This window comes from Scardinius erythrophthalmus (genome assembly GCF_964197995.2).
Source record: "Scardinius erythrophthalmus genome assembly, chromosome: 19".
In the NCBI taxonomy this organism is placed as follows: domain Eukaryota; kingdom Metazoa; phylum Chordata; class Actinopteri; order Cypriniformes; family Leuciscidae; genus Scardinius; species Scardinius erythrophthalmus.
Window position 1 is genome coordinate 33873907 of NC_138239.1, and position 24632 is coordinate 33898538.

A 24632-nucleotide genomic window follows, 5' to 3' on the forward strand; every position below is an offset into this window, starting at 1 on the left:
TTAGGACTAGGAATGCACTTGATGATGCTGTATACTGATGGCTGTATTGTGCTTCCATTATGATATTTCTCTCTCTGTGAACACAGTGCTGCAATCAGCCCTCTTCAGCTGAGTCTGATTGTGGTCAGCTGCCATGAGTAGGCCTTAAACAAACACCTTGTGTGATGTCATTGTTGGCCTGTGCGTTTCAGCACGAGGCTGGGCCACCACAGCCAAGTGTTTCAATTCCTGAAGAGCTTCCAGAAGAAATTAGTATGTAATGACCGCACTCTGCAAGAAGAAAGGCCCATTATGGCTCTCGCCGACTGTACTTGGCTTTCATTTGCAAGCTAAATGGATGCGCGCGAAGGTGAGAGTTCACTAGCCATTCAAGTATTTGGCTTTAACAGGCTCCAGCACTCTTGCTTTAATTCAAGCAGAAGGACAAGTATGAATAATCGCTCTAGATAAGACTCATCAAAACACGATTTCAGCGCCTGCGTGCCTTTTTTTTTTAACCCCCGAGCCTCTTAATCGTCTCCCCTCCTCCGCATTCAAATGGACAGTGAAGCCTGGTGACAAAATGCACTTTTAATTTGTGAATTGCTTGCTTGTTTGCTGTTGTTAACAGAATCCAAGTATGCTAACTTTCTCCCACCTCAAATCAATTTTGAAGTTTAGTTTTAGTTACGCACAGGGTATCCCTTTAGCGTAATTTTTCAACGTAATTTTTAAACCTTTGGCGTCATACACAGACTTGTTGGGCATGGGAACGTTAACTTCATGATGAAATTATATATGGGTTATAATTTTACCATTATGTCATGTTGGAGTGTGATTCTCAATTTAATCAACCAGCATATTTTTATTTACATTTATTTAATTTTTATTTATTTATGCTGTTTAGACACGTTTGAACACGTAACCCAACCCCACCCCTAAACATACTCATTTGTGTATTATATGATATAAAACACAGGACATAACAGACAGATACGACTACAGGCACAATTTATTAAAAAAGTACAAATATTCCAAGTGTTCCAAGGCCGATTGATTTGTGTGAAAAAAAGACCCAAAAACGATCAACGTTTCTATCCGCCATAGATCCAATGCACTCATTAAAAAATTGCCGCCCCAAGAAGCCTTACGTCACCTTCGATAGTGGAATTGCATTGGCTCTCTTGTGTCTCGTGACCGATTGCGTCAGGTGTATCTTTTGAATCAAACATTACTGCGGGCGTTCATGGGGTGGCAGGATCATTTAAGCGATTAAAGCATTAAGATCCACTCGGTTCTTCACATACATGCCCAATCCCAATTCTATTTTATACCCCTTCGCTTACCCCTAACCCTTCGCCTACCCCTTACCCTTGTCCCTTGAAACAGAGTGGCGAGGTGTAGGGGTGAAAATATTCCCCTAAGAAATGGGACACCACTACTACACCAGTACACGTCATTATACGTCGTCGCTAGCGCCTACGTTACAGGAGATGTGCCAGTGTTTATCACAAACTTCCAAGATGCCGTCGTCAGCTGTAGTCATCTCAATTGTGTTACAGCTTTTTTTTTTTTTTTTTTTTTTTTTTGCATTTTTCTTCTGAAGTTTGCAGAAAACAACAGATATGACAATATCTTCGACGCCTAATGCTGCTTTCACACCAAACGCGAATCTTGCGCGAGTGATTTGAATGTTAAGTCAATGTAAAGACGCGTTTACGCGCGTCTGGAGGTCTTGCGGCGTGAATGAGGCGTTTAGCGCGGCGCGGTGGATGCAAATTCGCCTCATTCGCGCGTCCACTTTGCTTCAAACTTTTGCTTTTTAGACGCATCATATTGTTAGCGATTTTTTTGCAAACGTTTCTTTGAAGAACATGACCGTAAATATTAACACAAGATTGAATGTTACATAAAGAAAATGATCTTGACAGCCATGTTACCTCTGTAGCCGGTGTATGCAGGTACATTTCTCATACCCCTTCTTTTGAAGCGTGGTCCCGAAAAATATTCGTTTCAAAGGTTATCTGGCCCTTCCCCCTACCCCTACCCCTCCCCCTCCAACCAATAGAGAATCGAGACAACCCTACCCCTTCACGGGAACGCGCAAAACTTGGTAGGGCCAAGGGGTGAATTGGGATTGAGCCAAAGATAACGGATGGCTTCAGAAGACTTGGAATGCAACATGAGTTAATACTTTTATACTGTTTTTGTTCAGTTTTTGCGATAAAATAAATAGGTGCTCCAAAATATAAAAGTAGCCTATAAATATTTATAAAATCATGTCTACTTTTACAAATGCAAAGAATTATGCGTCTTGTAAGGAAAACAACTGAAAGCAATGGGGTACACTGCGCGTCGAAAAATTATGCTAAAGGGGTACCATGTGCATTAAAAACTGACGCCGAGGGGTCCTGACCAAGAACGTGTTTTAGTTTATGAACAGTGATTTTGAAAAAATAATAATAATAATTGCAACAGCCTAAATGTAATTGAACTAAAATAGTAAGCGATTTTCACCTGATATCTAACACACCCCCCTTCCATCAGACATCCCACACTCCCCATAGCATATACAGCCCTCCTGAATGATGTGTGTGTGGCCAATTTGTAGAGGATGACTGTGTAAGAGATGTCTCTTTGTTAGCCCATAATAACCAAGGACGGAATGTTTTATTTAGATACATGAGGGTGCACAGCCAAAAGCGCTAATTCGTGGCCCCGGGGGTGTTCATTTCACGTAATGTATGCACAGGCTAATTTATAACACTGTGACTAATTTCCATTTCTTGTGCTTGGAGTTGCTTTGCTAATTACGGGATTTTATTTCTTTGGTCATTTTTTTTTCTCGACTCTTCTTTCATAATTACAGCTCAGCATTCAGGGAAGGAACTGTTGCAAATGAGATGGGCCTTGCTGTGTTTTGTGACTGATGCACTCCTGCGTCCAGGTGAGCCCAAAATCCCTGACAAGAGCCGCCGTTTCACCCCCATCTGCTCCAATCGCCGCTCGCCCCACATCTTTGATGTGAGCCGTCCTCGCTTGTGCAACTATACCTTATCCTTTTTTCCAATGATCAGATAGAACCGCCTGTAATTAGCTGGGCGACTTTAATTAGGAAAAAGTTAACTGTTACATGAAAGCTGCCACATCTGTGATCCTACTGCTGCCTTGGCGTCAGGCTCCCAGGGGGTCTCCATCAAAGGCCTCCCTCCCGCTGCGAAGCCCCACTCTAGCATGCTCTCCTCTGCCAAATCAGGCCTGCCGATGCCAAGTGACAGAGCCGAGCAAAGATGCAGACATGAGTTAACTGTGCAAAACAAAAATGGAAAAAAAGAGGAGGACCGAACGCATCACTCCAGTCTTTCTTGTCTCTCGTTAGGCGAGGAACACAAGACCGACACAAAAGGATCTGAGGCCAAACAATGTCACTTGACAAGACATCACTGGCTCATCATTAGCAATTTGCCAGGGCATAATTTTTTCCTCCCCTCACATAATAGGTATCTTGGGATGTTGTGTCTTGCTCCTGCTGCTTGTTTCACTGTTTATTTGTCATGACTTGAGTCTCAGAAGCAAACTTGCCACCGATGGTGATGACCAGGACAGATAGTTTCAATAAGTAAGAACTCCTTTAATGAACTCCCAAGTTTATCCTCTTTTATTTAGGTGTATATTTATCTATTTAACTTGAGACAACAAGCGGCTGGCAGACACGTCACATGAAAGTGTAAAACGCTCGCTAAAGGGAAGATTAAAGGCGGCAAAAACTTTGCTGTCTGCTGTTGCGCTTTAAGGCAGCTTTATCGCGAACAGCATTTTAGTATTTAAAATCTATTACCCCTTGGGAGGAATTACAGAGGCTGTGAAATGCTCCGTGCCCTTTTTCTTTTCCTTTCCATCCCCGCGTCGTTCTCTCTGCCCTCCTCTCTCTCTCTCTCTCTCTCTCTCTCTCTCTCTCTCTCTCTCTCTCTCTCTCTCTCTCTCTCTCTCTCTCTCTCTCTCTCCCAGTCATTTTCAAAAACAGAACAGAACAGCTGCATTCTGCCATAGTAGTGTTAAATATGCTTAAATGGCTTGACGTGTATCACTGCCATTAATCAGAAAGAAAAAGGCTTTTAATTTCATTGTGCTTGCATCCTGTTTTCTCCACATCCCCACAGATGGTACAGACAGGGCTCTAGAAACCAGCTCGCGCTCTGTCTGCCTGTCCCATCGCTTCCTATTCTGTGGGCCTTTTGTCATCAGCAGACATTGAGCTGCCATTTATATTCAACAGACACATGCTCTGAGGAAAAAGACATGCCAGCTCATAACAACAATAACATGATGCGAAGACACAAATACATCAGACATCCTGACAAGTGCGCTTCAGATGTCAATCACTCTGAGAGGAGCTCAGGGTTTTACTCCTTACTTGCCATTAGCAGCGCTTAGCATGCTAATTAAGCCTTCGGTACAATAAAGATGCCACGCCATGTATTATTATTATTATTTTTTGGGGTTTTTCATCTGGGGACATTTAAGCCTTCTTTTTTAACCGTCCACAGCAGCAAAATGCAAGAGTTGTCTTCAGAAATGCAACTGTAGTGGTGCTACATTATATCAGCAATCCAGTCAATTTCAGAACAATTGAAATTCCCTACCCTTCTTCCTCTTATCCGAGCTCAAACATGCATTAATTTATCAAGCTTAACAACGGTAGCATAAATTGCTAAGTCCTTCATTGTTGAGTGTGTTAAATTTACAGACATGCACCGTGTAGCGCCGGCACAGTGAATCAGGAGATTGTGAAATCGATTTCCACATTGTATTTCACACCCTTTCATCAGGCATGGTTCCGCTGCCTGGAAAGCTCACAATTTCAAAAGCACTTAACATACTCTAGCCCTTTTGTTCAAGCCGCACACTACTTCTGTTGAGACATCAGTGCGAATAAAACCAAATATCAGTGTGGCAGTGACTTGAACTGAAGAACAACCGAATTAGTCCTAGTTAATGTATCTTCATTACTGTTTGTCTTCCCAGGCACACCAAAAGAATCTGACACGCTAATGATCGCACAACATTAATGCGGCAGCTTCTTCTGTCACTTTGAATGTGAGACGCAAAAGCAGATTAATACAGAGATTTCTTACATTCCCTGCTGTGAACACCAGAATGACACTTAAAATATAATGATGTTTATAACCACGCTCATTAGCGCGACTTTGTCTCTTCCGCAGAAATAATACTCCTCTTCATGGGAGCCAAACAGATTTAAAATTGCAGCAGAAGAGAAGCAGGCAGTTATTTTGAGAAAAAAAATATTGAACACAGAGAACGGGCTGTTTGTTTTTTCCTGATTAGAATGCATACTTTAGGAAATGCCATGTACAGTTAGAGGAGAATGCTGTGTGTCAGGTTTCACTTTTGTGGTAAGTCTGGATGTATTAATGTATTATATTTCCTTTTTTATTTTTAATACAGTTCTAAATTGTGTGAAATTTGCCCTTAAAAAACGATGTTTATTTACAAGGCGAGACAGTAGCGGTTAGTAGACAATATTAGCAATGACAGCACAGAAAGAACATTATTATTATTATTATTATTATTATTATTATTATAGATTTATAGTACATTTGAAGGCAGGGCACTATTGTCTTATGATAAGAAATTAAAACACTGCTTGGATAGTCCCTGCATGACCTGGAACAATCCTAAGAGAACAACCTTGTCTTGTTCTCTCAAATATTCTGAATTGAACTGAAACTAAATTTGTATAGGGGCATGTGTGATTAATAGCTGAGGAGACAAACGACGTAGAAAAACAACACTGCTATGTTCAGCTCTTTCCACAAGTGTTACGGTCATCTAAAAAACAAAGAAGAAAGGAAGGAAGCTAGAAAAGGTTTACAGGAAAATTTGCGATAGAAATCAACTTGCCTTCAAAGTGCATGGTCACAACTGTCATGTGTTGCACTTTGTGGCAGTGAGTACAGTAGACATGAGGCGGTACCTAAATGATTCTTTGTCTATGCAGACATAATAAAGTACTGATTGTGCTGTCAGTGTTAATCCGACAGCAGAGGGAAGCAGTCATTTATCTAATGACACATTTTTCTGTGTGAATGATCAATGTCTGATGAAGAAGGGAGAAATTATGCCACTGCAAAGCACTAGTCCTTTATCAGAGACAAAACCTTTTTTAAGGAGGTGGGCTCTTGCTTTGTCCCTAATAGCAGTGGTTCTCAAACTTTTTTGGGCCATTACTACCACTACCATTCAAATGTTTGGGGTCAGTACAATTTTTTTTTTTTTTTTTTTTTTTTTTTAAAGAAACTGATACTTTCATTCACATCAATTCAAGGATTCCTTAAATTGATTTGACAGTAAATTTAATAAATTGATTTAATTTCGCTTTTAAGCATTTTTGGTGATTTTCAGTGCTGTAGCCTTTGGCAATGTTGAGGTTTCTTTAAAATTATATCTGACATACGCTGCTGCCCCAAAGGTTACAAAGACTTACACAATTCTGTTTAGGATATATCCATAGTTGAATTTTTACAGATACGTTTTCAGTTTTTTCTTCCTTTCCTAATACTCTTGCAAAATATTATTATCCCTTATAGTTTTAGAAGATGTCCTGTTTTTTAAGACAAAAAAAAAAAAAGACAGCACATACAAAAATACATAAAAATAAAAAATATTAATAAACATTTCTATAAATATTTTAAAATAATTCATTCATTTCTATTTCTCATTTCATAATTCTATTTAAAACCTTTGGTTAAAAAAAAAAACTGATAAAACACATTCCACATGTCAGTATGCAGCAGAAACATTATCAGCTAATAATGATAATAATAAATCAAATCAGCATTTTAGAATAATTTCTGACCTTGGATCTTGTGACACTGAAGACTGGAGTATGGAGCTTTGCCATCAGAGGAAAAAATACATGTTTAAATATATTCAAATCGAAAACAGCTATTTTTATATTACACAATATTACTGCATTTTTGATCAAATAAATACAGACTTGGTGAGCAGAAGAGTCTTCTTTCAAAAACATTTAAAAAAAAATCTTACTGACCATAAACTTTTGCACAGTAGTGTATAGTATAGATAAATGTTTTTATATATATATTGGTATATATTATTATTACTATTATTCGTCTTTGAATGCCACATAACAAATTTGATTCGAATGAACAGTTACATTACAGATACATTATCATTAGCTTCCCAACTGAATATAAATTATATCTATGAGTGTTCAAACACTTTGGTAATTTGGCATTAACATTTTATCTGGATTATCACAAACTGCAGCCAATCAGCAAACAAGAAGTGCTCATATATTTTTTTCCAATGGAGCATAAGAAAAAAGCATATTGTTTCTATATTGTTTCTGAATGGCAAACATTCCATTTTCACAGGAAGTTCGGCAACTGCCACACAGAAACCTGAAAAGTAAATAGTCATTGCTATGGAAAAGGAAACAGTCGATTCTAGTCGCATTGGGATAAACTGGCAGGTCACAATCTGTACAGTATACATACACAGTACAGTAGTTTCAGAAACAATAGCTGTTATTGGTTTTCTATTGGTCAAGAGTAATGTATTGGTTAAACTGGAGACTGTCATGTTTTCGAAATTACTGTCAGGTTTCAAATTGGTACTCTTTGTTTCAACTTCAGGCACTTGGCGTGTCATTCACTGTGTGCAATGGAGTTCATCCCATCTCTCTTTAAACCGTTCATCTGTACAAAATGGCAGAAGACATTTTTAAACAGATTAAATTGTTAAAGAGGCACAGAACGCAGTTAAGTGGTTCAGATACGGCTGTTAATAGAGAGCTGGGTAGTGAATAGACAGGCACCTCTTTCAGCACTCTCCAGAACATTTAGTTTAACTCTCAATGTACTTCTGTGTGTGTCTCTTAGGTCAATATATCTCTGCTTGGCTCTCTTGATAGGACTGAATAATACAGGAGAGAGGGGGCCCTGGCGCATACCTGAAGTGACCTCTGTTTGCTTCATATCTGCAAGTACTGGAACTAGTTATTTTCTTTATATGTGTCATAATGGAAGGATTTGTTGGGGTTTTGTTGCTGTTGTGCTGTAGCTGATGTCACTGAAAATTGGATGTGCTCATAAATAGATTGGTACAAAGGGAGCATTTGAAGACAGGTGACCATGCAAGGTTTGACTGAGGTGCCTCCTACACAAGCCTATATAGATCTGCTCTACCTGACTTCTGTAGTTCACCTAAGGCTTTTCAGTGCTTCAAACTGAATGAATGTTGCATTGTTAATCTATAAGTGTATGTATTGGACATTAGAAAACTGAAGGGTTCAGAGTACAGCTTTGATATATCAACGTATTTGCAGTATACTTAAGCTGCAAAAAATGTACTGGCATATAGTATGGTAAAAACCATGTCATCATCAAAAACTGCTATTGTGATTTTATAGACATCAGCGAAAATAATCGCTAGCTGTATCTAAATGCTTGCATTTCACAGTCGATCGAAATGATGAAAAGTTGTCAACCTCAATCCAGTCTTTTGAAATCATGAATAGAGAATAAAATTGAAATAGGACTCGTATCTGAATCTGTCTTAACTAAGTCTAGGGATTCATGCATTTTGACAGGGCATTTCAATTGCACTGTCTGAAAAAGATGTTGAGGGACAATAAAAGACAGGAAACTTTGACAAATATCATTCTTAACATTCAAATGGCCTCTATTGTCATTACGGACGGCAAGATTAAGTTCACCTCATCAGACATGAGTATGACAGGTGACTCAATAGGTTGATGCCAAGCCGCGAGCAGAGGAGATTAGCAGGGCACTGATATCATTATTTGCAGCTATCGGGGATTCAGCAGGGAGGCAATTGTAATTTCTAGGCTTATTAGTCCACACTCTGTGCAGGAGAAAAGCCTGGTGATAAAGCTTGCCGCTGACAGCCCAGCATTTCGCCACCAAGTGCTGTCACTGTGACACTTACCAAATGCCAGCAAGCTAGCAGCCTTGTAATCCTGCCTAATAGAGGTTAAAACAGACCACTGAGAGGTGCTCATTGATGATCAAAACAAATGGCACTATTTGAATAGGGATCTTGCGAATAGTTCACATGCAAGGGAATTGGTTTGGTTGACAACACGTCAAAACATAATTTTTTGCAGAATCGTTCCCATCAAACTTAGGGCACTGTTTTAAAGTCCTATTTTATTTTTCTAAGTGCATGGTCTAAAGCGCACGGCGCAAGTGCACTTAGGGCGTGTCCAAATCCACTTTTGCTAGTTTAACGACGGGAAAAATGGTCGGCGCACCCAGCGCATGGTCTAAAAGGGTTGTCCCTATTCTCTTCATGAGTAATGGGTGTGCTTTGGGCATAACGTGCAATAAACCAACCAGAGTCTCATCTCCCATTCCCTTTAAAAGCCAGTTGCGCCATGGCAGATTCGATATTTACATGGTGGAATTTGCAAGCGGAAAAACTGAACGCTTCTCTAGCAAGGAAACGGATCTGCTCGTGCGTGAGGTTAAAGCGCGCAAGCAGACCATCTACTGGACAAAGTGTATGTGTGTTGTGCACCCGTCTATAGGCGCACACTACTAACGCGCTCTTTAAATAACAAATATTGCGAAAATAGTCTATTTTAGTTGCCTCAAAATAGAAACGCGCCAACAACGCGCCTGAACACAGCTCGTTTTCAGACCAGCAGCCCATGGGCGCACAAATGGGCGCAAATGCATTTGCTATTCAAACAACGTGGCACAGATCATGAAAATGATAACTGCGTCGGGCTGAAACTAGCAAAAAACACTTGCGTCGCACCTAGCTTGTAAAACATTCATGCTAAAGAAGTTGCCTTTTTTTACTCACCCACACATTGAATTCAGTTTAACTCACAACTTATTCTCCGTAAACAAGTTTCTGTATTAAACTTTGATGAAGTCTCCTGGAAAAGCTGCTTCCTATGCTATCCTGTTCTGACATCTGTCTCTCAAACAGCGTCCTGTGCCCACGGTGGCCCTGAGGGGCCTTCTGTCGGTGCGGTTCTAAGCCTACAGCTCTTTGGCAAGTCTAATTAATATTCCACACTGCTTCTTCGTTAAGCTCATTAATGTTTGTGCATGTCCGTTGCTTGCACATGTTGTAAACAAGCCTGGAAATGAAGGCACTTTTGGAGACCGCAACAGTCACCACCTCAGTGAAACAACTTCAGAGCGAGGAGACTAAACGATGAGATGAGAGAGGAAGAGGCAGAAAATACTCACCTGAATCCTCCGTTGGCCAGATTCGTGCATCTAAATGAAGGCATGAATTGAAATGTTGTCCTGGAGGAATGAGGATGTGTGTGACTGTATTTGGCTGCCAGTGCCCCTCATTACTCTTCATTTGTAGATCAAACAACAGCTTAGCGTCTCACCGTCTCTGACAGCTTAATCTGGCTCTATCGGGAGACAAGGAAAAGCGACAGTAGTATTTGAATGTTTTGGAGGCATTTCTCAATTATTTTTACATGCATGTTGTACGATAACATCTCATATCGGGGGCAGGCGGTTATCGTTTTATTAGTGGTGGAAACAATTCCACGACTGAGGGTGGAACTAAAATGGCATTCGTCAAGATCCCCTGAGAGCTGTGGATTTGATGTCGTCTTCAGGCACTGACATTTCCGAGTAATATCCAATGCAGTCCAGCAAGATGGAAGTGCTCCATACAGCCATAGAGGAGCAAATGTGTGACAGCATAAGTAATCTCACAGAAATTAGAAATGTCACCTTTTAAAAGGCCTTTCATATTTCCTCTATTGTGAAGTGTACGGAAGACCCGACTAACACCCATGAAAGGTTAATTATATTTCACCGCGAAGAAAGCCGTGTTAGGGTTTCTTTATTTCCGTTGTACTGGATTTAGCCGTATTTGTTCATTTATGCTTCGTTCCATCCACCCGTCCATTGTTTTCGTAATACTTTTTTTTTTACTGTGTGCATATGCATAGAGTGTCTGACATTTTTGACTGTAACTCAGCGTGAAATGACAGACTGGAGAGACGGGAACAGAGAGACACGGGATGCTTTTCAGTGTGGGCGTACTGGCTGAAATCTACCTTGGTTTACCTCGACTGCAGCAATTATCATTAAGCCCCCTATATAAGCGTTCCTCTCAGACAAGGCTGAAAGTGCTGCGAGACCCACATATAATATTAGATTAAATGGGCCCCCCCAAAAAATCAATACACAATGCAAATGAAAAGCAGCACAAGTAGCCACTCAGTATGCATATTTTCTGTCAAGTACACTCTCTGACCTGCTGCAGTGCGCTTGCCAGCAAACTCGGCACTCTGGAAAATAACAGCTGATATATTGTAACACCGCTCCGACTTGCTTCTTTTCCGCTATATCTATGGTACAATAAACCAGCTTCGAGCAATGAATGTACTGAATAGATGCTGGCACAGATTCATTCAGTGATTGCATGTAGAGATAATGTTTGCTTCCTTCCGCTGCAAACATAGCTGTAATGAACGGCTCCAAGCGTGAGGCACTTGTTTTGTGTCAGGGATGTACAAGGATACAACGGTGCAAAAGGAGGCAATTATGTCTGGGGCATGTGTTGGGTGAGCCCACGCCTCTCTCCTCTGCTTTGTGTCCATTGTGTGTGGAATTACCAGTGGACGTAAACACGAGGGGAAGAACACTCACAGTGGAGCACAAGATACAGAGTGACTATAGTGCAAACAGATAAGTGTTCAATGCATAAGTCTAACCAACAGGTCAGAGTCAATATTACCTGTCAGTTCTGAAGATTCTCAGTTTGCATCCCAAATAGTTGGCACTTTATTAAGCATGTTTTCCATCGGGCTGAAGTGTTGTTGCCAAAATGAAGCCATCTCTCGACATTTCTTTTTTTTTTTTTTTTTTTGCAATGAATTTTTAGAGAGTGTCAAGAATTTAAAAGATTTAGAATGATTTAATTTAGAACGATCTGTATAGCTTTACATTATTTCACATTTGTAAATAGGAAATTAACTTTAAATGGTAACAAAGAAAACAGACAGAAAATGTTCTCTGCTTTTTAATTTGTCTTTTTCTATAAAGATCAAATGTTCTATATTTTTCTATTTCTATTGTTGTAGGTGCTTGTTAGGTGTTAGTCTCGTCTATCATTTTTCTTTGTGGTTTTATTTTGTATCTTTTCTTTTCCTCCTGGTTCTTGTCACACACACCAGCAGAGAAAGCATTTGAATGGATTTTCAGTGATGGTGTGAACTCATTATTGAAAAGGTCAGGTCTATACACAAATGTATAGCACTGTGTTTAGTATCCCAGGCTTCTACTGGAAGCCTCTGGGGAAACACAAAGCACAACTAAACATACAGCAGCCTTAAAGGAGCTGTCAATCATCCAAACTCTCCATCCCAAACCTCTTTTGTAATTGGAAGAAATAGTGTTGCAGAACTTGGCAAAAGAGGATCATTGAATGTGATTGTTTGCATAATGATAACCTTGGCATAAAAGAGGGTCCTGATATTTGTGGAAACATTTTGGTAGTTTTTCTTACCACAAATATGAGAGCTATTCAGGGTTCAGTTTGTTGTTAATAAGCTAATGAAGGTAAAGTTTTGTAGTGGTTAGCTGACACACTGATCTGTGGTGCTATTTCGGTGGCTGGAGTTCAGATCCCATTTTCCTTTTTTTTCTCCCAGTACATGTTCTGTTGATTTGCTATGTGTAAAAAAGAATAATAAAAAAGAGGCAAACACCCAAAAATCGAGCGAGTATCGAGTATCGAAAAATGAGTGTTATCCAGGTTTCTCCAAGATATGTTTGTCTGAATGTATAGGTGTTGTTGAGAAATCTGTAGAATGTATTGCTCAGCTGTCCTTGAATAGTCTACATGAGATCAATTAAACGGAGAACTATGAGCCTCACGCATGCAGTTCACCCTTGTAGAAGTATGTTAACCCAGCAGTCCCAGCATAGAGCTGCTTTTCTTCTGTCGTTGCATTGTCCATTCACACCCCCTTGGCTCTTAAAGAGTCATATCCTGCCCTGTTTGGCTAAAGAAGACTTTCTGTCTGTATGGACCCTGTAACCCCTCCTCCTTGTCCGTCACAATGGGAGACTTTAAGCTTCAACACTGGTGATGGGGCAACAAGACGGACCACCAGCACACTTGGCCGCAGCATGTCCCATAATCGGAGAGAAAAACAAAAGCACATTGAGGCCTCCCAGCCTCCCCGTTCTTTTGTGAGACGACCCTTAGGTACTAACGCTCACAAGGCACCACAGTACCACTTCCTGTGCCTCGACCGGCAAGAAATTTATCACCCGATCCATCAATAACACATCCGTTAAAGCTGGAGATGGATGTCCTAATGAGATGACTTAGTATTTGGTGGTCCTCTTTTTTTGTCTGTTTTTTATACAATGGATTCCTGTTATTTTTCTTTTGTCCTTGTGTCTGCCTCACTAATATATGAGAATTTGTGGGGGAGCTTCACTGTCCCTTTGGCAGATATTAGAAGAGCTCTGTCTTCACCCTGCCTGCTGCAGCTTCACCCTTTGTTGGGTAGCTCTAATAGGATTAAAACGGGTTTCCAGGTCTATCAGGGAAAGCTCCACACCAGCCATAAATGGACGCATCTCTTGGGGGATGTGTCATTGTTGTGTTTCGTCCAGCCATAATGTTTGGGGTAAACTCTTGGTGTCCTGGTGTGGAGCGGCAGAGAGAAGGCATTGCCTGAGGTCAAGCCAAGGGAAAATCCCAGGATTATGGTAACACTCATTACAATGCACACAAAGGCAATGGGACCAGAGAAAGCACAAATAGGGCGCTTAAGTCAAACAGCATGGGCCAAAGGATTCTCTCCTCAACCCTGACATTGATTAGGTTTGGCTCAGCTAGAAACTCTCCGCAGTGTGTACTGTGCAAGATGCAAGTTTATCCTCAAATATGCAAATAGTTATTTAGCTAAATAACTTACAGCTATATAGTTCTAGAACTATAATGGCAAAAGTGGGGACAATTGTATGAGTGTTCAATATGCATGTTGCAATATTGTGCTGTGACACTTTTAAGGACATGCATGTCTTCTCTTAGGCTGTCCAAATCAAAACAAAACAGTTCTGTTGAAGTACTGGTTGTGTTGATCTGTATTTTACTGGCCAAAAGTTACATTCACACCAACCTGCTATTGAGACAACAATGAGAACAATTTGCATACAGATGAGACTGTACAGAATCTGCATATTTCATTGCTCTTCCAACAGTAGCTGAATTTGGCAAATGCCCAATGTCAGAGAAACCTAGCAGGCCACTACATTCTGACCCACAGAGCTGTAAATGTACTGAGGCTGGCACAGAGTGATATTTGTGTTGGTTTCAATGGGCCTCTTGAGACTACCTCCTGTGGAAAATGTGACTTCACATGTCGCATATGAATATGACAACAGCGTATCAAAATATAGGATGTGTTTGTTCTTTAGAACTAGGGAAATTAATTTCATTATAGTCCACCTTACAAATTCATCAAGTCTGCCAGTCTGAGCCATTTAAAAAACTATGTTGAATGAAGCTCCTGTAGACAGACAAAAATGACCTGTTTCCTCAAATAACTAGTCAAGTCACCTTCATTTATATAGAGCTTTTAACAATATGGATTGTTTCAAAGCAGCTTTACAGAGATAATAGGAAATTACCGTAACAGATTGTTTAGGCTTTACAACAGCTCTAGGATAAAGTTATTGTTCAGCTAAAGTTAGTTTTGATTGATTGATTCACTTCCGTTGCGAAGATCATTAGTTATTAACTTAGGGGCCGCTAACACAACACCATTCTAACAGGAAAACCCTTAACGCCCTCCGGCCCGCTCATTCGCACAACAACAGTGCCTGGTGTCTCGAGACTAGTCATCATTACCACTTACCAACACACTCATACAACACGTCTCAAACAAACATGTTACTTTAGCTAGTGACCTTCTTCAGCTTGTTTGTTGAGAATTGCATTACCTTATTCAAGGCTAAATTTAAATGTTAAAGTTTAAAATGAATGAAATTGTGTTGCCATGTACTTATTACTTATTAGATTTATTTTCCTCTCTTGAACGTCTGCATCTCCAAAAATGTCAAAAGCAACATAAAACTAGTCTAATTAGAGAGCTATATCCAAGTCTTCTTAAGTTGTGTGAGGAATAGAGCAAAATGATCCACTGATAATCACTCCCTGCACCAAACTTAAATCTCACTTAAAAAACAAAACAAAAAACACTTAATATTTTCTGCTTGTGACAGGTTTGCTTTTAGTGATGTGAAATGCCATTAGCTCTTAATAATTAAATTTAATCGGTGACACAGTCTCATATCATCTGTTTTATTGTCTGTTATTTGTTTTATTTTATTATGTTTATGTTTATGCTATACAGCACATTGGTCAACAGTTGTTGTTTTAAATAGTGCTTTATAAATAAAGTTGTATTGATATTGACATTGTCTTCAGAGAACCTGAAGTGTAGTGCTTTTTTCATGTTACGAATAAATGATTGTCTACATTTATTTACTTTTAAATATATATTATTATATACTAATTATTTATTATGCATTTATTACTTTTTCTTTGCAAAATGTATAAAATGTTATGCTTATATAATAAAATAATATAAATATAATAAAACATATTGCAGTTTTAAATATATATTATTATATATTAATTATTTATTATGCATTTATTACTTTTTCTTTGCAAAATTGATCAAATGTTATGCTTGTATAATAAAATAATATAAATATAATAAAACATATTGCAGTTAAGATAGTCACTAGGTGAGAATGTCACATGAGTGATATTTTGGTGGTGAAGAGTGGCCGTCTGCCCTGAACGGTCAATAAAAATGCATATGCATGTGATACTGTAGCTGTGGAGATGTAACCATAGCAATAATGGCAATGAAACAATGCATGTATCTTACTGTTGTTGCATATGTTTCTATGTTACTATATACCCATACAAATGCTATACCCAGCATCCGTCCTAGTGCTGCGGAGGTTTGTTTATTTGTGTTAACCGGATTAGATCATAAAATTGTTAAATTATTCTCAAAATTGCTTTTTCGAGAATGGCAGGATACTGAAAATGTACATAAACGAGCACGAAGGAGAGAAAATCTTATTTTACCCTGGGTCTGATAGGCAGGCATGCCACATTTCCATAGCTTTAAATAATGTCAATCTGGGCAGTCCCCGGATTGAAGCCCAGGCGCCGCGAGGCACAATTTTGCCTTTGCCTACAGTCTGATAAATTTCAGAGCTATTGGCAACTTGGGAATTTCTGCCTGTCTTATCACTTGGGCTCAGCGAACTTCACTGCAGCTAATCGGAGCTGGGATCACTCACTCAAGGATTGCGCGATCATGTTTTTCCCCTTGCCTGTGACAGCTGTCCCCTACCCGCATTAGCAATGCAAATGAGCCTTCCTAATAGGTTAATGCGGAACACCCGAAAATGAGGTTTAATCCCCCAGTGAAATAATCGAACACTGGCAAATTCCTTGATGTGAAGAGATAGAGTCATCGGCTGTGACTCAATTAGGCCTCATGCGGTTCAGAGCAGAGGTACCTTGTACCCTATGTCCCTAAACGGTGAGGTAGGGGTTGAATGCGACTTTCCGAGCTGAAGCTGCAGGGACACCGAGGGCAGTCAAAATACCCACCTGACAAACCTCATCCCCTTATTTATTCCCCTTTAACTCAGCCCACCGCTGATGTCAACACACACACACACACACACATGCATGCGAAAGAAATGAATAAACACGTAGCCGTGGAACCTGCAGAGCAGCGATAAGTCAGACACTGTGCCACAGCAGTGCTGTTTTGAGCCTAATTGGAACTAAGTAGCAGACACATGTGGGAGCAAATATATGGCTATATTCATATGCACGTTCCCCTATTTGGACACGCCGTCTATTTAAATATAAATTGAACTGGGGCTGCTCAAACTCAATCCAACTGATCACGCTAATGTCAAACCCAGTCTTGCATTAGATATAGTGGTTATTATAGCCTCCTTTTTTATTTAACAAGTAACTACATGCTGTCCTCGCACTACCGTAGTCGAAATAAAGCAATCGCGTTACTCTGGTCAGTCAATTTAGTGGAGAGTGGAGAGTGTCCGAGATGCAGGCTGGGATTGCAGACGCCACACTCTGGCTCCCCGTGACCATGGCCTCTCTAAGACGAGACAAAACATTTCCGCAAGACTTCTTCCAAGGAGACTGTCAAGAGAGGTTGCGGCTCATTTCTCAAAGCAGGTAGTGAGTAATAAAAAGTCCTCTCTTAAGCCGTCGCACATTAGCAATCATACATTCACACATTCAAAAGTGAGAGCTTCAGAAATGAGCACTGTTGCGGGAGGGGAGGGGTCCGTCAGACATCACAATTACTGCCTGCACGTCTCGCGAAAAAAAGAAGCTGAAATCAATACAGAAACAAACTGCACAATCAGCCGGGGCTTGCTATCACGGCTGGAGTGGAATATGCAAAAACAGCAATTAAATGCGTTAGCATACACACTCTTTTCCATGATATCAGGGCATCTGTGGCATTAGTGAAGCGACTCCTTACGGATAATGGAGTCAGGAAATGAATGCGCAATCTACCTCTGTGTTTTCATCATTAGCGGGAGACAACTCCGCTAACATCGCCTAGCGATGCCGGGCGGGAAAAGAGGAGAGAAAGAATTTATGTGCCCTCGCATGCCAAATTAATTCTTGTCTTGACATCTTAATTCTCAGTTCTCGTGTGTGGTCAAATCAGCCCGCGATAGAAAAGCAATCAAGCAATTATTCCTAAATTATATTTGCCCAACACACACTGATTGGTTATTCTTTTCTTATTGGCTAAGCTCATTAATTCTGAGCAGCTTGCTTGTTATGCCTGTGCCGTTACTCCTTTCCCTCTGTACCCTCCCCCCCTCTCTCTCGCTCGATCGCTCATTCACCCTCTTCCCATTCTGTCTTCTGCCGTTGCCTATCTTCTGTTGCCAGCCCTGCCAATGTTTCAAGATGACACACGTTTCAGAGAAGCCCCCCTCCTCCCCGATCTATGGCATTGTCTCCTCCACCAATTACCATGCCCATCTCTGATTAACTTTGATGTGGAACCTAATGAGATAAGGCCGAGCGTCGAGGCAGTGGCTGATAGCTGCCTCATTTATGCCTGTGTGAGGCAATGCTGAGCCACACTGACTAATGAGAGGAGAAGGGGAGTCTTCCTCACTTCATCAGCCTCACAGGAGTGTCGTGCTATCAGTGCATTCGGAGACACTCCATATCCATGCACATATGGCCATAAAAAGAAAGCCAAATATACTTCAAGAGTTTGGGAAGCAGGAACAGACTCTCCACTGTCTCGCACACGTCATCTTTCCCTGGTTAATGGCGGCACTAGGGTTTAACGGCCATGCTAATTGCTGGAGTGTGTTGGTGTGTGTGTGTGTGTGTGTGTGTGTGTGTGCTTACAGAAGCCTCTACCCTTATCTACAGCTCCAGCATTAAAACCTTATTGTGGCACATCTGGGCGGCCTGTAAATCCTGCCTGTTCGAGAGAGAAGGAAAGCAGAGCTGTTGTTGTTGTTGTTGTAGGCATTGTCTGTAGTCTCCCATTAGCTCTGGGAAGGTCTTGGGAGCTGCACAAATATTCCACTGGCAGAGAATCGTTATACTTTCCTCATGCATTGACCTCAGTGACTCAAATCTTAATGATGGACTTATCTAATGTTCACTTTGATTTGATTTTTGTTTTTGTTTTGTTTTTTTACGTGCAGGGATAATGCGTTAAATAGTAATTATTTGTCTATTTTTGTTATTATTAGGCTTTCTGGTGACATTAACCATTACCAATATTAGTACAAGAAATTGTGGAACTAAATTATTTTTTTTATTTGCATGATTGACTTTTTTACATGCAGGCATAATGCATTAAATAAAAAGTCATTGTCTTTTTTATTATTATGCTTTCTGCTGACATTAACCATTAACAATATTAGTACAAGAAATTGTGGAACTAATTTTTTTATTTTTTTATTTGCATGATATACTTTTTATTTATTTTTTATTTTTTTACGTGCAAGCATAATGCATTAAATAGTAAGTATTTGTTTTTGTTTTTATTATGTTTTCTGCTGACATTAGCAATTAACAATATTAGTACAAGAAATTGTGGAACTAAATAAAAAAATTTAATAAAAGTCACTTTTTGTTTGCTCTGTTCAATAATGTACTTCCACAATAGCATTTTATCCTAATTTGGGTTATTTTCTCAACAAATAAATGTTATTTTTTTATTAATCTTAATAATTTAGTATATCATGCAATTAATTTGTTGCATGTTTGGTAACACTTTACAATACAGTTTAATTTGTTAACATTAGTTAACTACATTAGGGAAGATGTAGTAACAATGAGCAATACTTCTACAGCATTTATTAATCTTGATTAATATTAATTCTACATTTACTAATACATTTTTAAAATTAAATGTTTTATCTGTTACCATTAGTCAATACATTGTGAACTGGCACGAGCAAACAATAAACAACTGTATTTTTAATTATTATTACCAAAGGTTAATATATACTTTAAAAAATATCCTGTTCATAGTCAGTTCATATTAACTAATGTATTACCTAATGTCAGTTCTAATTATATTCAGTCAATATTGAATTGAATATTGTATATTGTATATAATATTGAACAAGTTCTTTACCATTTACAGTGCAATGACGCCTTGTTGGATAAAGAGATAGAGCAAGGATTCCCTATTTTATATTTCATTTAGTAACATAGTACTATATTAATGTTACATGTTTTCTTATGATGATTATGTTGTAAAGCTGTACAAATAATCATTTATAAGTGTGTGTGTGTGTAATACAATTTTATTACATTAAGTTAATTTCATACATTTGCAGGACAAAAAAAACATTTGCTGAGCTTTGGCTTCAGTAACTTAATACTTAAAATGTATATTTAATTATTTTTTACAAATATTTAAAATCAAACAATAATTGGCAAATCTCCTGCCGTACCGCCAGATATCCTCTGTTTTACAGCATCCTAAAATTAAATGTCACAAATATTTAGTTTACCTAATTAATTGCAAATAACAAATTAGATAGATATTCATTTATATTACGACCATGACATAAAATTGGATCTTTCATCAACCTTTATGCAGTTGCTCTATTTTTATTATAATTTGCATTATTATTATTATTATTTTCACCATACTAATTTACAGATTTTCTCTAAAATGTAAAGAGAAATAAGTGCAATCCCTCGGTGTTGTGTGGCTTTTGTAAATGTAAATAAAATATCTCCATCTAGCACACACTCGAGGTAAATGGGCAGAGCATGAATGCAGCTCTGTGAGCTGTGGAGAGCCCTACAGACTTTAAAGCACAGGCCCAATTAAGCTGTGCCTCATCAGCTGGAAGAGAGACACGTACCCAGAGCTGAAGACTGAAGATAATACTGCCTTACAAAGCAGACGCAAAATTACAGCCAAACATCTTGATAACACCCAGAAAAAGAAGAAGCCTCCAAACAGAAAAGAGAAGTTACGCAAAACACTTAAATAAAGGCCTTCATAGTCGACACAATTAATTGTGCCTTTTTTGTGTTCTAATAATACATCATAAGAGTGTGTGTGTGTGTGTGTGTGTGTGTGTGTGTGTGTGTGTGTGTGTGTGTGTGTGTGTGTGTGTGTGTGTGTGTGTGTGTGTCTTTCTTAGGTGGTTGTGGGGGGGGGGTATTTTTTTTCTTTATCTAAATTGTAACCAATTAAGGACAAAGCAGTGCCCTCTAGCTTTCCAGAAAAGGAGTTGCGAGCATAAAAGGAAATTGACAGTCGACATTCCAATTTCATTCAAGGAGGCAATTTCCTAATGCTAATCACCATCTGCAGATGTTGTCCGCTGATATATTTCTCTACATTCATTTTTTTTTTTTTTTTTTTTCATCCCAGCTGCGACCATGTAAAAATTTGTGACAAAGGGAGAAAGCTTAGTGCTAAGATGCTTGCACCAGGTTTGTAGAGTTCAACAAGACAGGCAGCTTTCTGTCTCTCTCACTCTCTGATATATCATCAGAGCTTACTGTCTGAGCCGCTGAATGAAAGCACTCTTACTAGAGAGGTGTTCAGAAATAGCAGCTCTCTGGATGTCTTTGCACAGATATTTCAGTGTGAAGAGTGGATTCAGATCTGATCTTATTTGAGCAAATCAGTTTTCATGTTGTTTAATTTGTCCCTTATTACTGCAAAAAAAAAAGGACATTTAATTGCTTTAGTTTGCTGCCAGTTAAAAATCCTATTCTTTGCATTGAATTGCATTTATTATTTAATTATTTTTCTATTTAGATCTTAGATATAATTGCAATACAATAATAAAGCAAATATGCTTCTGCTAGGCATACTTTCAAGTGCTATTTCATTTTGATCTATTCATTTTATTAACATAAAATGCATAACAGTTACAAAAAAAAACAATAATTATATGTATGAAAATACTATAATTATTGTAATGTTATTGTACAATATTGTTAATGTAATATTAATACTATTACTCTAATAATAGTAATATTCAGAAATCATGGGCTTGGTGTTATTTTTAAAGATTGAGGGTTAAGAGCTCTTGAACTACCCGCTCATGAAATCACCATTTTAAATGAAACGTTCCTGAAAAATCAGTTATTGACTGCCAACATTACAGTTATACAAGTAAATATTTAATTCTAAAATGTATATATAGGCTATTTATAATTATTTTTGTATAATTATTAATGTTGTCAGTCAATAACTGACTACTAACATTACAGATATGCATATATATATATATATATATATATATATATATATATATATATATATATATATATATATATATATATATATATATATATATATAATTATTTTTGTTGTTGTGTATTTGTAGTATACGTAGTTTAAAAGAGTGCCCTTGTACATTTGTCTTCATTTGGTAGAATTCTTTAACAAAATGTGTGTAGGTTTTTGGCTGCAGTATTGCAATAATCTCTTCTTTTCTCACTCTCCTTTCAGAAATGCATTTGTTCCTTTTACGCTTTCTGTTTGGATTTTGGAGATAGCAGCCACTACAGCAGTCCCAGCACTTACAATGCCAGACTCTGTTTTGAAACAATTGTGACTCGTGGCCTCTTCAAGCGTGCTAAGCGATCAAAAACAGGCCAAGACAAACAAGGCCTGCAGCTGTCCACAAAACAAAACCGCAGATAAATACTCAAACACGTCCGGGCCAGCGGAAACGGCTTGGCTCTCGCCTGGCCCTGAAAGGACCCATTGTGCTCCCCAAAACCGCACAGTGTCACGCAGCCCTCGTTTGAGAGAAATTTTTATTTACCAGCTCTTTCATTCGCTCAGCACCATGGCAGTGGGAGAGAGAAAAAAGGAGGAAAATACCCACCCTGCTGGAACAGAGTGGAACGGCTCCAACCCAGTTTTACAACCAGATCTCTCTCATCTTTCAGCCAGGGATACTCGACGTGCCGAAACAGTTTAGACAGCGCCGCTGAAAAGCCCCGTTTTAATATGCAGCGCTGCAATTCATTATCATTCTGTTGGGTTCTGCAGTGATGACTGGAGAGTCTTTGACCCCCTCCTGATTGTCAGATCAAGGTCTGTTACTAAGAAAATAAAATCTGCATTCCTGTCTGACTTCTCCCACCTCAATCTACATCTTTCCGCTTATGAAAACTACTTCCTCCTCTCCCTTCGTTTGATGGGTGTATTCACTTTTTCAATGGGGCCACTTCTAACAAAATAGACTTGTTTTTAAGTGAAATAATAGTTTTGATCTTGGAATATGAAAGGCAATTTCATCTCAAGGGTGAGAGATGACTGCTGAAGGATGAATTTGTTGGATTGTGGGTTAGATATACACAAGCAGGCGCGCCATAGAAAAGGATAGTGCGAGCGAAGACATGGGCGAAAGGTTTGTAGTGTTGTAAATATGTCGGCTCATTCATGTGGGCAGTCCAGCACCGGGAACACAAAGCCTAATTAAAAAGCACCCAGACACGGCGCAGCTTTAGTGGGTGTCAATGACGATCCATTAAGAAGTCTTTACAGTGACCTCTCCCAACCCACTGTCATGTATCTCTCTAACACACACACACACACATGCATACAAATCTTCCTCATGCATACGCAGTTGCTGTTCCCTTCATGCGTACTCCCAGAGCCACCGCTCCAAGACAGCAATAGTAGCTTCTATTAGTGCCTGTGTGGCCTGCCTGCCCCTGGGGTCAGTGGTAATCCAGGGGGAGTTTTCACATTGTGTTTTGGGACATGGGGTCAAACTGTTTGAAATGAGGGGGTTTTGTTAAACATCCATTAGCCAGACCCAATGTATTGTCTTGATTTATTGGGAGATGGAGGCTCTCCGCCCCGCCACTGCGGCGAACGCTATAGACCGCAGTAAAACTTAGAACGGCAAGTTAGGAAGGCTTGCTAAACAAAATTATTTTTTACATTTTATTAAAACTGGAAAAAAAAGAATAAATAAAATCACTGATTCAATTTTACGAAATGTGGGAGAATCTGAATCTTTTTTTTTTTTTTCATTTTGGGTTCCTCAAAGAACCTTTAAAGGCACAATATGTAAGATTGGATTAGAAATATCCCCAAAACACTAGAACAATGCAATATATTTAGATGAATTGTGTATTTACATTATCCCAAATGTTTCCAAGAATGTTTAAATCCAGAGAAATAAGCAGTTTTAACCAGGACAGGGGCCGTGTCCGTGTGTTGCCTATCAATGACATCATCCCGCATCACCCTCGATTTCCGGTTATACTGTATTTTTTAGAAACCATGGAAATACCGAAGACGCTTTAATATGTGTTTTATTTGACAGATGAGCAACTGTTTCGATACATTCATCGACAGAAAACTAATCATTGTTATACAGCTCAACACAGTTGGTCTTTTTGTTTAAATCTTGTTTCCTTGATTTGCCGCGAGTACCATTTTTACCATGCATAAGATCTAGCTCACTGTGTCTCATAGTAGCGGACGCAGAGAGTAGCATTATAGCATAACATTTAACACACTCAAATGTATCTAAACTGTTACCCCACATATATGATCAGAAGAAGCGGAAGAGGTCGTCTGCGGCGTGATAGAAGCTCCACTGCTCTCGAGTCGAAATCACAGCGTCATCAAGATACGCCTTTGCTTTGAATAAGTGACTTCTAGAGGCGAGAAATTACACAGTGTGCCTTTAAGTGAACAGTTCTTTAAAATAACTATTTTTCTTAGTGTAAAGAACATTTAAAAAATCGAATGAACCTTTTTCCGATATAAAAAAAACCTTTGGAGCAATGGAAAGGCTGCGTGGAGGTTAAAGGTTCTTAATGGAACCACAGATGCAAATAAAGAACCTAAGAGTGTATTTTTCACACTAACAGGTGTGTGTTAAATTGTCAGTTCTGATTCTGCCATTGTTCTAGCCATGCTATATGTTATGAGTTATTACACCAATTGCCCTGCTTGAGCGGAAGATAATGCATGGCTCATTAAAACAATCTATTGAAAGAATGTACCTATTTTTAAC

General features: G+C 39.0%; 1 long non-coding RNA gene across 1 annotated transcript in view; it reads left to right on the forward strand.

Moving 5' to 3' along the window:
• The window catches only part of LOC308679575, a 69604-nt gene extending 46876 nt beyond the window's left edge, over positions 1 to 22728 (forward strand). Inside the window, exon 5 of the long non-coding RNA XR_014028830.1 lies at positions 22097 to 22728. This is a non-coding gene — a long non-coding RNA (uncharacterized lncRNA). The remainder of the gene's footprint in view (positions 1 to 22096) is intronic.
• Positions 22729 to 24632: the final 1904 nt, after the last annotated feature.